A 12,268-nucleotide genomic window follows, 5' to 3' on the forward strand; every position below is an offset into this window, starting at 1 on the left:
TAGTATGTTATAAGCTATCGTCTTATCTTCTGTTACTCTCGCACAATTGTGGTCAAACCATTTAGGAGAATTACATCTTTTTCTGTAACTATGATGGGGAATGAATGTTTCCATGCCAACTTTAGTGAAATCCTGTACGTGGCCCCATGTGGAATTTGCATCTTGGGAGAAAAGGAGGTCCGAGGAACAGCCATGAAAAAATTATTGAGTCCCTCCCAGTCTGCCCTGTCGTAGTGCCATTTAGTCACCACGACAGGTTCAGACCAGGAGGGTGTGGTAGATGTTAAATTGGTGGCTTGAATCAGACAATGATCTGAGGATCCAAGGGGGGACTTCACTTCGACATCATAATTATCTGAATTGGTTGTTAGAAACAAGTCCAATAGGTGGGGATTTTGATTGGGGTTGTCTGGTACACGGGTGGGTTGACTGACTAACTGGATGAGATTAAATGAGTCTGCAAATAGGCGATATTCAAGACCAGAGTCATCAGTTCTGGCTGAATAAGTGAGCCATTCAACATTATGGACATTAAAGTCACCCAGACTAGTAATTTCTGGTGCAGTATTAATGTTGAGGACACTTAGCTGTGAAGACAGAGAGTCAAATAAACTCGGCACTGGAGGGGCATTAGGGGAACGATAAACACAACAGAAATACTTAACTTTACCAAAAGAATTTAATTTGTATATGGAATAGTCGAAATAAGGACAATTAAATTTAGTAATCTTCTCCAGGGCAATTTCTGATTTAGCAAGTCAACGTAAGCCTCCTTTGGGTCTGAAATTTTGAATCGAAATATAACCAGGAAAATTACATCTAGCTAAATCAGAGGTGGAGCTTACTTGTGTCTTTGTCAAAAATAGCAGATCAGGGGATTCAAACTGGAGGAAATTTTGAACAGAGTTGATGTTGGAGTGAAGTCCCCTAATGTTGCAAAAGAAAATTTTACTGCAAAGAAAATTTTTTAGGGTATTGCAACACTGGAGGTGGCACAGTCACTTGATGACGACCAGGAGGGCCCTGTGCAGACGACCCAGCCCTGCTGGTGATGGTCATCCGAGAAACCACTGCACTAAGTCCCACTGCCTGGAGATTAACATAAATTAAAGGGTGTGGGATGGGCCCCGTATAACTTTCGTGCTCTGCTCAGGTGGCAGTTGAGCTCCTGAATCGAATCACAGTAGAACCAGTGTTCCTTGTGGTGCCTCTTCATGGTGGTGGTCTTTGGGATGGCTACTTCAGCTGCAGTCTGGAAGGCTGCGGAGAGTTGATGCCTGTGCTCATCATTGTCATTGGAAGAAGTAAAGAAGCTCATGGGACGCTTGAGGGTGGACAAGAAAAGTCCCCAGTTGGCCCATTTAGTATTCCATCTCACTGGAAGACCCACAGGCCTAGGCAGCAAGGCTAAGGTGATGGAGCAGAGGATGGCAAGGTGGTCAGAGGCTAGGGTGGGGTGAATCATCCACTGAGCAAGGGGTGCCATAACAGAGAAAACAAATGTAAGGTCCAGCCTACCCCCCCTGCAAATGAGTGGGGGCTTAGGGGGTCACTGAGGAGTGAGATGTGTGTTATACCCTGCATGAGTTCGGCAATATATATGTCAACCAGCTGGGTTTGTGGATGTAGGCAAACCTAGGTGCGGGTGGTGAGCGTTAAAATCCCCATCAATAAGGGAAGGCTCGGCAGATGCAAGTGTGAAAAGTTCTGCCAGGCTGAAGTCCGCTGACTGTGGGCGGTGGATGTTGAACACATTGAGGGTGTGGACAGGCAATGTAATGGTCACCCCGTGTATTTCGACCCCATCGCCACAGGATGGGGTGCCTAGATGACCAAGGATGGAATATGGCTCTGCACAAGTATAGCACAACCACAAGGGCGACTGCCAACATGGGGTAGGAGGAAGGAGGTGAATCTTCTGAGACAGAGGGAGCAGTTGCCTGGAATAAGCATCTCCTGAAGGAGAAATATATCAACCCGGTCTTGGTGAGCGACCTCCTCCAATGGGGCACATTTAGTTTTTGCACCAAAGACATTCCATTGGAGAATGCGGGGCCCAGTAGCGGATGTGTGCTGGACTCGGGGTGCAGATGGTTGGTGGGACCAGTAGGGGAGCAGGTGGCTGGAGGGCAGGAGACATGGAAGGCACCCTCAATTGTCCATGCCTGGCAGATCCTGAGAAGGTAGAGGAGACTGAGACCGAGGGCAAGGGCAAAGTTGTTCCCCGGGGGTGGCGGACACAGACCAGGTGGCACAGGGTTGGATTTGAGGGGGTAGATTCCAGGCTGGGGTTCGTCTTGAGCAAGGTGCAGGATCTCCTGAGGTTCAGCCTGTGCAGCTTTGGTGAGGCAGGGGTCCTTCATCCATTTGTGGACCAGCTGGTCCATTATTGGGCAAAATTGTGCAAGGTCCAGTTGGTGGCCAAACTGTAGCCTGATTGTGGCCAAGATGGCCTTCCCCAGTTCCTGCCCAAAGATTATGAGGGCGTCTTGCTCTGCTGCAATTTGACCAGGGTGCAGAAGGGAGGATGCCTGGGGAGCCAGCAATGTAGTCACAGCTTCTGTCCATATCACGGAGTCGTGCTTGGGAGGACTGGGTAAAGGTCGAGGCTGAGGGGAGGTGCGCCAAATAATGGGAACAGAGGATGAGCTGGGCATTTGTCAAGGAACCACTGAGGACATTGCGGTGTCGTCTGCCATGGGGGGGGTGGAATCGGCATGCAATAGAGCTGAAGGGGCAGAGGCGTGGGAAGTTTTCTGTTCCCAGACAAACGTGCCCAGTGGGGCAGGGGATGCAATCAACTGGTCTTGGACCCACTGTCATTGCCCCTCGAGGCCTTGCTCCACCCTCTCCTTCCAGGCTGGGCACGATTTGTCCCATGCATGGTGGGAGCCCCCACAGTTTGGACATTTAACTGAGATTGCCTTCTTCGATGTGAATTTTGTTAGGCACTGTTGAGTGTCGTGCCTGCCATTGCATATGGCACAAGTTGGGGGTCGAGCGGAGTTCTGATACTGGCATTTGAAGCACCGGTGAGGTTCTGGGGAGTGAGGGTGGAGATAATAGTTGCCCCAGTTGCCTAGGTGGAACTTACTGAGGGATGACACCTTGCAGAGTTATCATAACTTGCCTTGTGGGCTCACCCCTCACCTGGAAGCACTCTGCAGCTTCCACCTCGGGATGGTATATGCAAGGGGGAAGCCTATAAGGGTGACCTTGCGGGTGGTGAGGTCGGGATCGATTTGTCTGATGGTTATCTGCTTCCTGGCAACAGAGGTGATCATATCAGGGCATCCCATGTAGCGTCATTGTGGGGGATGAGAGCCATGCTGGGACCCCGTCTCCTGCTGATTGTAAGGGCAAGGTTGGGGTTCTCATTCTCCAGAGCCATGACAATATCATATGTCGAGGGGAACGAATCATTTGGCAAGATCGGGATGGCAGGGTAAGTGGAGATAGGATGGAGCTGACTCCTCATGGATACAGCAGGGTTCCGAGGAGGATGAGAGGTCCGGTAGGAGCAATGGGACCAGCTGGCGACAGAGGGATTGACATTTCCTGGATGAGCAGAGGCACACAGGTGGGCAGAGTTGTCACTGGACAGACGTCCATCTTGTTGGGTATTATGCCTCCTCCTGTTGGAGATGGGAACGAAGCCATCGTTGTCAGGTACAGTAGTGGCAGAAGCACGAGCATCATCGGCACTAGACCTTCGATCATGAGAAAGGTGATGCGATTGCTCAGGGAGGACCTTACTAACAGGAAGTGGATCAGACCCCCAGAAGTGGACAGTGTAGAGGGATGGTCAGTGTCCATGGCAGATGTGGCAGCAGGATTAGACTCAAAGAAGTCCTCAGGGTGGAAATCAGATGCTACATGGGAAGGGCCAACCAATTTAGGCTTCTTGGCAGTGTAAGGCTGCCTCTGAAGAGTCTTAGATGAAGGGACAGGGTCAGGGCCGGATTTACTTACTAGTGGGCCCCAGGCCAAACTAATCAGTGGGCCCCCAAGTTTATGAAATGTTTGCATGTTTCAATAATATATATATATATATATATATATATATATATATATATATATATATATATATATATATATATATATATATATATATATATATATATATATATATATATATATATATATATATATATATATATATATATATATATATATATATATTACTGTAATTTTATTGAAATGTAATAAAAAATTACATAATATCATAATATTATGCTGTATAAAATAAAACTTGCAACAAAATGTAACACATCATTACTTTCAATCAAATTAATCTCACCACTGGGCCATGGCCCACCAGCTGAAGACCACTGTAAGCCTATACTTATTGTACAGAGGCCATATACTCCGGGCCCTATACTTACTGTACAGGGGCCTTTAAGGTTGTGAATATAAAATGAAATACTCGGTGTACACTTGAAACAAGGTTATACTCTGGCACTGCATGACAAATTAGTTTCAGTGGGCTCCCAGATACCGTTGGGCCCTAGGTCAATGGCATACTTGTCCTATTGGTAAATCCAGCCCTGTATATATATATATATATATATATATATATATATATATATATATATATATATATAGATAGATATATATATATATAATTTATATATATATATATATATATATATATATATATATATATATATATATATCTCCAGTATATATATATATCTCCAGTATATAGATAGATAGATAGATAGATAGATAGATAGACAGACAGACAGATTGGAAGGAGGCCTTTTTGAATACATGTTTAATTGAAGTCTATAGGGGTGATAACATTGTTCAGTTTATATGTGGTTTCTCAGTGTTTCTGACAAAGATACGACGTTTGTTGATTAGAGTATTAAGCAAATTTCCAAATTACACAGTGATTTGTTGAAAGCGTTTCAACCATCATTAAGCCATCCTCAGGAGATGCTGTTTGGTAGAATGTTCAAGCTGGAAGGAGACTTGAATGAACCTGAACCTGGATTAGGGAAAGTAAGGGAAAGATGGGGAGGGGGAGGAGACAACGGAAATAAATTATACTGGGGGAAAGATGAAAACAGAGAAAGAAAGACTGGGGGGCGTCCCCATAGCTGTGTCTAGTTGTTTCAGTTGTTTGCAGTTTTCTCCTCTGTCGCTCTTCTTTGTGCACGGTTGTGATGGTGACGTCACCTGGAGCTTGACCAAGTTGTCTGAAGTCTGCTCTGGTGTGAGGTGGGAGATGTCGAGAATGGCGTCGCCAGAAGAAGGTTGAACTCTGATGGGCTTTCAGGCCTTCCTCCTGGTAAGAGCCTTCACGTTCAGCTGCCCTGGTATTTTGGAGACTTCTTCAGTCATGTAAGAGTTGCCATTGTCCTCTTATGTGACTTCTGAAGCCCTCGGTGGCTCTGGTTTTGGCTTAGGTATAGGCTTGGCTGCTGGCTGACCAGGGTCATATTGGCTACTTGTTAGTCTCTTATCTTCATTTTCATTTTATTTTTTTCCTTCTTGTTGGAACATCAGCAAAGATTCTGGGGATAGGTATGGTAGGCAACCCATTCCCCTTGAAGAAGTTGGAAAGAGGAGCGAGCAGTGTCTTTGTGTCATTACCAAAGAAAGCCTTTATCATCTCAGTACAGAGACTTATGAGGGTGGACTCTTTGGACAGAGCTTGGATGTTGTTTTTCACATCAGTGGTAGCTTGACGATATTCTAGGTTTGCTGGAGCTTGGCTGGATCCCTGTACTTCTGCACCAAATTCGCCTGTAACACATAAGGATTCTGGTCGTTTCCTTCCGTTTTTTTTATATGAGACTCTACCTTCTCTCCATCTGCCAGGGACTTCCCAACCTTCTGGGAGTTGGGTCTTATGGTGGAGGACTGTGGAAAATATAGTCTTGATCGATAGCAATTCTCATAAAGAAGTCATACTCTGCCCTGTAGCTTAACCATATAATTTCCTCCTTGTAGATATTCACATGCTTCGTTTTAGGGAAGGTGTTCTATGTCTCCATGGGGACACGTTGTTCTGAACACGTGGTTGGTCATAGCTGAAGTGGGTGGGGTTGGATGTGCTTCCACTGTAGGGGCTGGAATGTAATCGGGTTTGAGTTTAATGAAGGTTGGTGGCAGGTGAGACAGTATTTGAGGCTCATTGTTAAATCAGGTGATGGGGGATGGCAGGTACTCAGCTAATCAGAGCACAAAACACACCTAAGGGCATTCAGACAATAAGATAGCGTCCTACAGTCTTCTGTTTCATGTGAGAAAAGATTATGGTAGTTGAAGTATGTTTATGATAGGTTTATTAGTGTAGTTGTAAACAGGTCCTGTCATCCTTAGCCTCCTCCTGTTGGGTTGTTTATGCAGGACAGTAGTTTGGTCTTCAAACTGTTGTCTGGTTAAGACAAGACAATGACTTCTGCTGTGGTGGCACTGAATTGCATCGCCCTTTAGGTGAGCTGTTATCTTCTTGGACAAGGTGGATATGGTGATGCATATACAGTTCATAGAAAATTCAGGCGACTGCAGTCGCCAGTGGTGCATGTATACTTGTACTGATATACTTGATTCTCATCTTGAAGAGACTATGGCCTAGGCGGTTACATGTGTGTGCAAACTGACGGCGTTACCATGGGTTCTCCACTAGGAAACTTCTGTATGGGCCCAGTCGAAGAAAGAATACTCTCACAACTCCGTGACCTCATGCCTTCATTATTTGGAAATTTATCTAATACACTGAGCAACTAGTATTGCATCCTCGTCAGAAGCACTTAAAAAAAAAACGGATACAGATTGAACAATGATATCACCTCTGTAGACATCAATAACACACACGCACACACACACACACACACACACACACAAACACACACACACACACACACACACACACAGACACACACACACACATTTTTTCATTACCAGCTATGTTAGTGAAACTGGTATTGTTTTCAGTTTATCTGTCCATCTGTGTGTCGGTTAGCATGATAAATTCGCAGCTGCTCAAGATATCATCAAAAAGTTTTACAGGTGTGTAGCAGGGAATAAATTGATCACGACTTCGAAATTGATGAAAGTAGGTCAAGGTCTGTGTGACTATTAGGACGATAACTTCGCAACCGCTCAAGATAACACAAAATTTTACAGGTGTGTAATAGGGACGAAAATCTATGAGTACTGTTTTCAGGTTCCGTGTGTCTGTGTGTCTGTTGGCACGATAACTTCGCAACCGCTCAGGATATCATCACAAAATTTTACAGGTGTGTAGTAAGAATGAACATCTGCGAGTTCGAAATTGGTGAAAGTAGGTCAAGGTCTGTGTGTCTGTTACCACGATATTTCGCAACCGCTCAAGATATCATCACAAAATTTTACAGATTTGCAGTAGGGATGAAACTCTCCTTCGAGTTCGAAATTGGTGCAAGTCGGTCAAGGTCATGGCCATATTCGGAGCCGTGCCAGATATGGATCGGCTCTCAGCTGGTGTGATTCCCCTCTTTGGGGCCTCTAGTTTATTTATTTATTTGTATACTACCTATACCACCATAATCATGATTCGTTAATCCTGTTATACATAACCGAGAATGTTTATGTAATATGGCCATAATTCAGTTTGATATAGGACTGTTTATGCCTTCAGTAAGATGATGTCATTACTGTATTGCATGACTCAGCAGACTGTTATTCACCTCATAAGAGTAAATTATGAAGAAGTTTCAGATCTTGTTGTTGCTAACCCCACACTCCCTGCCTAGACACCGTCTGATGCTGAGCTCTTGCTAGATTTTCTCTCTGGCGCTGGACTTAGTTTCAGTTACTAGTGAAGAATTTTAGCCGTTTTTCTCAGTTTTTGCCAATTTAAAGACATAGTCTCTGGCACTGAGGAAGAATTTCTGGCTGTTTTCCAGGTTTTCTTGGGACTCTGTCTTTGTTTGCCTGTGTGTGAGTGGGAGTGTGTGTGTGTGTGTGTGTGTGTGTGTGTGTGTGTGTGTGTGTGTGTGTGTGTGTGTGTGTGTGTGTGTGTGTGTGTGTTTTGGCCTGCCATTAGTGTCCCTCACTGTAGTATGATGCCGAACCCTGAAGGGGTGCCGTTAGGGCACTTCCATGAAGGGGGGCCATTAGGGCCTGGTTAAATGAGGCAGTGAGGGCGGCTCTGTTAGATTAGGGAAGACCCTCATGGGGCAGTGGCGGGGCCTACTACGTCGCCCTTTAGAGGGCAGGGAGCATAGGTTCCCCGTCACTGTGGGGAACTTGGCCACTTGTACTGTCTATTGTTTCTGGTGAAAGTCTGAGTGTTTGAGTATGTGAGATGTGTGTGTGTGTGTGTGTGTGTGTGTGTGTGTGTGTGTGTGTGTGTGTGTGTGTGTGTGTGTGTGTGTGTTTGTTGTCTGACTGCATCGCCTGAGTGCTGTGGGAAGCATGAAGGGATCCGGGATCCCTAGGCCCCAGGGGCATTCCCGCCTTCCACTCCCTCAGTCAAGACCTTCCCACCCATCTCCTGCTGCAGGCACGAAGTAGGAGCGCCGTCCCCACCAGCTCCCACTCGTTGGCGCACGAGGATCCTCGTGCCGATTGCGCTCTTTCCAAGCCTACAGGAGCAGTACCTCGTTTGCATGGTACTTCAACCCACTCTGTTAAGGCAGCCTGCCTACATGAGGCAATGGAGGAGGTCGCACCTTCTCCTCCCTCTCTCTCTTCCACCCAAGGTACCTCTGCTTCCTTATGTGCAGCTTCCGGCCCCGCCCCACGGCAAAGTGCCTCCAAACCGAACTCTTGGTCCTCAGCCTCACGCTCCCACCGGCGTCCCCTCTCATGAGTCCAGACCAGCTAAGTCTGCTCGTATTCACAAGCGGATGGAGGTCCCACCTGAAGCTCCTGCTGCTACTCGGATCTCCCCCTCTCCTGATCCTGCTATTCCTGATGATGAGGGTTTCACCATCGTGGCCCACAAAGGGTCGCGGCGTGGTTGGCAGGGAAATGGCCCTACTCCGGCACTACATACTGGGGCTCCCCTCAGGGTTCCTCCTGCTGCTCGTCCTTCCATGTCAATGGCTGTGCGCCCGCTGCCTCGCTCTTCATTCCCAGCATTCCATGTGCCTGTTCAGGAAGGGCACGCAACAAGTTATGACGCCGTGGCTGCACTAGAGCATCACCTGCCAGGGCTACGTTGCTCCAACCTAATCGGAAGGGACAGAAGCTCGGTGTTGGTGCTGAAGGATGAGGGCACTTACGACCTCCTGAAAGCATCTATGCAGGATGAGGCCTCCCCTGTCAAACTAGTCGAGCTGATGCCTGGCCAACAGCCAAGGAAGGCCGTCGTCATGGGTTATCCCTTGAGGATGCCTGTGGAGATACTGCTCCAACACTCCCAGGTTGAAGAGGCAACCCGCTGCCAGAGAACACGGACCAGGGAGGAGACTCAACAGGTCTTCGTCACCCTGCGGGGTCCTATGATCCCGGTGATTGACCTGGGGAACAGGGGAGAATACCATCTTCGCCCCTTCACCCCAGAGCCACTCTGCTGTTACAGGTGTCAGTGATACGGGCCCCACCGTGCCACTTGCAACCGAGCTATCGTCTGTGGGATGTGCAGCGACCTGCACGAAACGGAGAGGTGCTTGGCCAAATTCGAGGCCAAGGAGGCAGTCCTGACCCGCTGCCCAAACTGTTTGGGCAAACACCACGTGTGGCACCCCAGCTGCCCCACCAGAGTGGCCCTTGTAGATCGAAGGCAAGAACGCCAAGTCACTTGGGTGAGGGAGCAACAGGCAATCAGCACCAAACCAGCACCTCCTGGGACTTTTATCTGGAGACAGCAACGTTGTCCAGTAGTGTCTGCTCCCCCAGTGCTACACGAGGCAGAATTCCCACTCCTCCAACCAGCTCTCACTCGTCACACGATGACTGCAGAGGTTGATCACCCTCCTCCATACCCAATTCAGCAGTCGGTAGATGAGTTCATTCCACCCACAGCCCACAACCCAGGCTCTCCTCTCCTCATCTTCACCAGGGACGAATTGCGAATGCTGGGGACCGAAACTGCGACAAGCCTGGCACAGTTGCTGTGGACGCGTTCTCAGCAAGCCTCTAGACACGGCGCCATAGGTGCAGGCTGTAGATGTCATCATCGACCGGGTGGTGGAGGAGACACAACAACCGCACCCCTCTCCCCTGGCATCCCCTGTTTCGTCTCCCACACAGACAACCGTGGAAGAGCCGCCACTCGCCCAGCTTCCTCAGCCTTGTCCTCACACTTCGGTCACCACTCCTCCGGGGCTTACTCCAGCCTCGGCGACGATCGAAGAGAAGCGAAGGGCCCTTGGCCTCCAAATAGATCAGGCTCAGCTTCCCCATTGCCAGACTTTGCTGCCAGCCTCTGAGTCCTACAATGGAACTACATAGGGGCATGGAGCAAGCTTGCCCACCTTCAGGAGGTGGCTGCTAAGGAGAATGTACATGTCTTCCTGCTTCAGGAGATGCTCCTTCCCCACAGCTCCAATTTTCAACTTGGAGGCTTCAAGGGCTATTTTTTCCCCTGGATCCGGGGTACCACAAGAGAATGTGCTATCCTCGTACAGGAACACATCCCCTGCTATGAGTATGACCCTCCTATCCACTGCAGTGAGGGCGCTGAGGGGCAGGGTGTCATCCTGCATCTCGCCTCAACCTCCCTGACGATTTTCAACATTTATAAGAATCCGGGAGGGACCCTAGACTTGGGGGAGATTATGGTTCATGCTGCAGCTGAGTCAATCTTTATCGGGAGAGACTTCAACGCTCACCATCCCGTCCTCTACTCGCCCATCCCAATGAATGAAGCGGGTCACCATGTAGCCATGGCCCTCGAAGAAATTGCAGGGGTATCACTTCTAAATGATCTGTCTGAGCCTACCCATGTCAGCGACGGTAGGCTTGACCTCTCCTTGGTCTCCTCTCCTCTTGCCAGTATGTCCAGGTGGTCCTTGCACCCATTCCTCACGAGCGACCATTTCGCTCTGGTGACGGAACTCCAAGCGGCCCCACTTCCACCTCCCCCGCCACCTCCACCCCACTGGGACCTCCGCCTGGCATGCTGGCCTGAGTATGCGGAGGCTGTTAAGGCTGCCTTAGTTACTGTTGTTCCCCAGTCTACCCTCAACGATTATGCCAAACATCTCGCCCATATCCTTCACTGTGCTGCTGCCACCAGTATTCCCTTAATGAAGAGCCCCTCTGTCCCCATCAAGGATCACTGGTACTATGATGAAAGGGGACGAGAGCTAAACCAATGGCTTAAGTCAGCCCGTAAGACATTCCGTCGACGGCCCATCTCACCAACAAGGAAATACCTAGCTGCAGTGGTGTGACATGTTTACAAGAAAAACGTCGCATACGGGAGGATGCTTGGACAAAATGGTACCGGTCTCTAGACTCCCTCTCCACCCTCAAAGTGATGTGGGCTCCTATTAAGTATGTGTCCAGTCCTCGGCTGCCTAGACTATCATCCCACCCTGATCCAGCTGGCGAGGCCAAACGTCTTGCAGCCCTCTTTGCTGCACGCACAGCCACTACTGTACTACCACAAGCTGTCAGGGACTTGCAGGTGCGTCTTGCAGGCCTTCGGATGGAGGCAATTGAGGCTACCTGCTCCCGCCCTGACATCGCCGGCCACCTTTTCACCAGTGATGAACTCGACAGGGCACTTAGTCACAGGCGAGATATAGCTGCAGGAAGTGATGGTGTGGCATACTCTTTCCTAGCCCATGCTGGTCTGAGTGGAAAGGCCACTATCCTTGATTTATTCAACCGTTCGTGGGTGGAAGGTCGCCTTCCGAGATCGTGGAAAACAGCCATCATTCACCCCATACCCAAACTCCATGACCCAACCAACATGAGGCCGATTTCCCTTCTCGGTTACATAGCGAAGACCAGGGGAAGGCTTGTGCTTTCTCATCTCGCTTGGGGATTAGGCCCTCTTCATCCGCATCTTTTTGCATATCTCCCAGACAGAAGCACAACGCACTGTCTTGCTTCCTTTCTTGGCGCGCTGAGACACGGTCATGGTATGGCTGTTTTCCTCGATCTCGAGAAGGCCTTTGAAATAGCTAACCCTGTTGCAGTCCTGGCAGCCCTTGCAGCTAAGGGGATGAGGGGAAGACTCCTCTCATGGGTGAGGGATTTCTTTCATGGCCAGTCAGCTCGTGTCCGCTTCCAGGGTCGGATTTCTGCCTCGTATTCGCATGAAAACAGAACTCCACAGGGCAGTGTGCTGAGCCCACTTCTGTTTAATGTGCTC

The sequence above is a fragment of the Coenobita brevimanus genome, chromosome 40 (genome assembly GCF_032717465.1).
Source record: "Coenobita brevimanus isolate Jiangsu-jjx chromosome 40, ASM3271746v2, whole genome shotgun sequence".
Taxonomy (NCBI): Eukaryota; Metazoa; Arthropoda; class Malacostraca; order Decapoda; family Coenobitidae; genus Coenobita; species Coenobita brevimanus.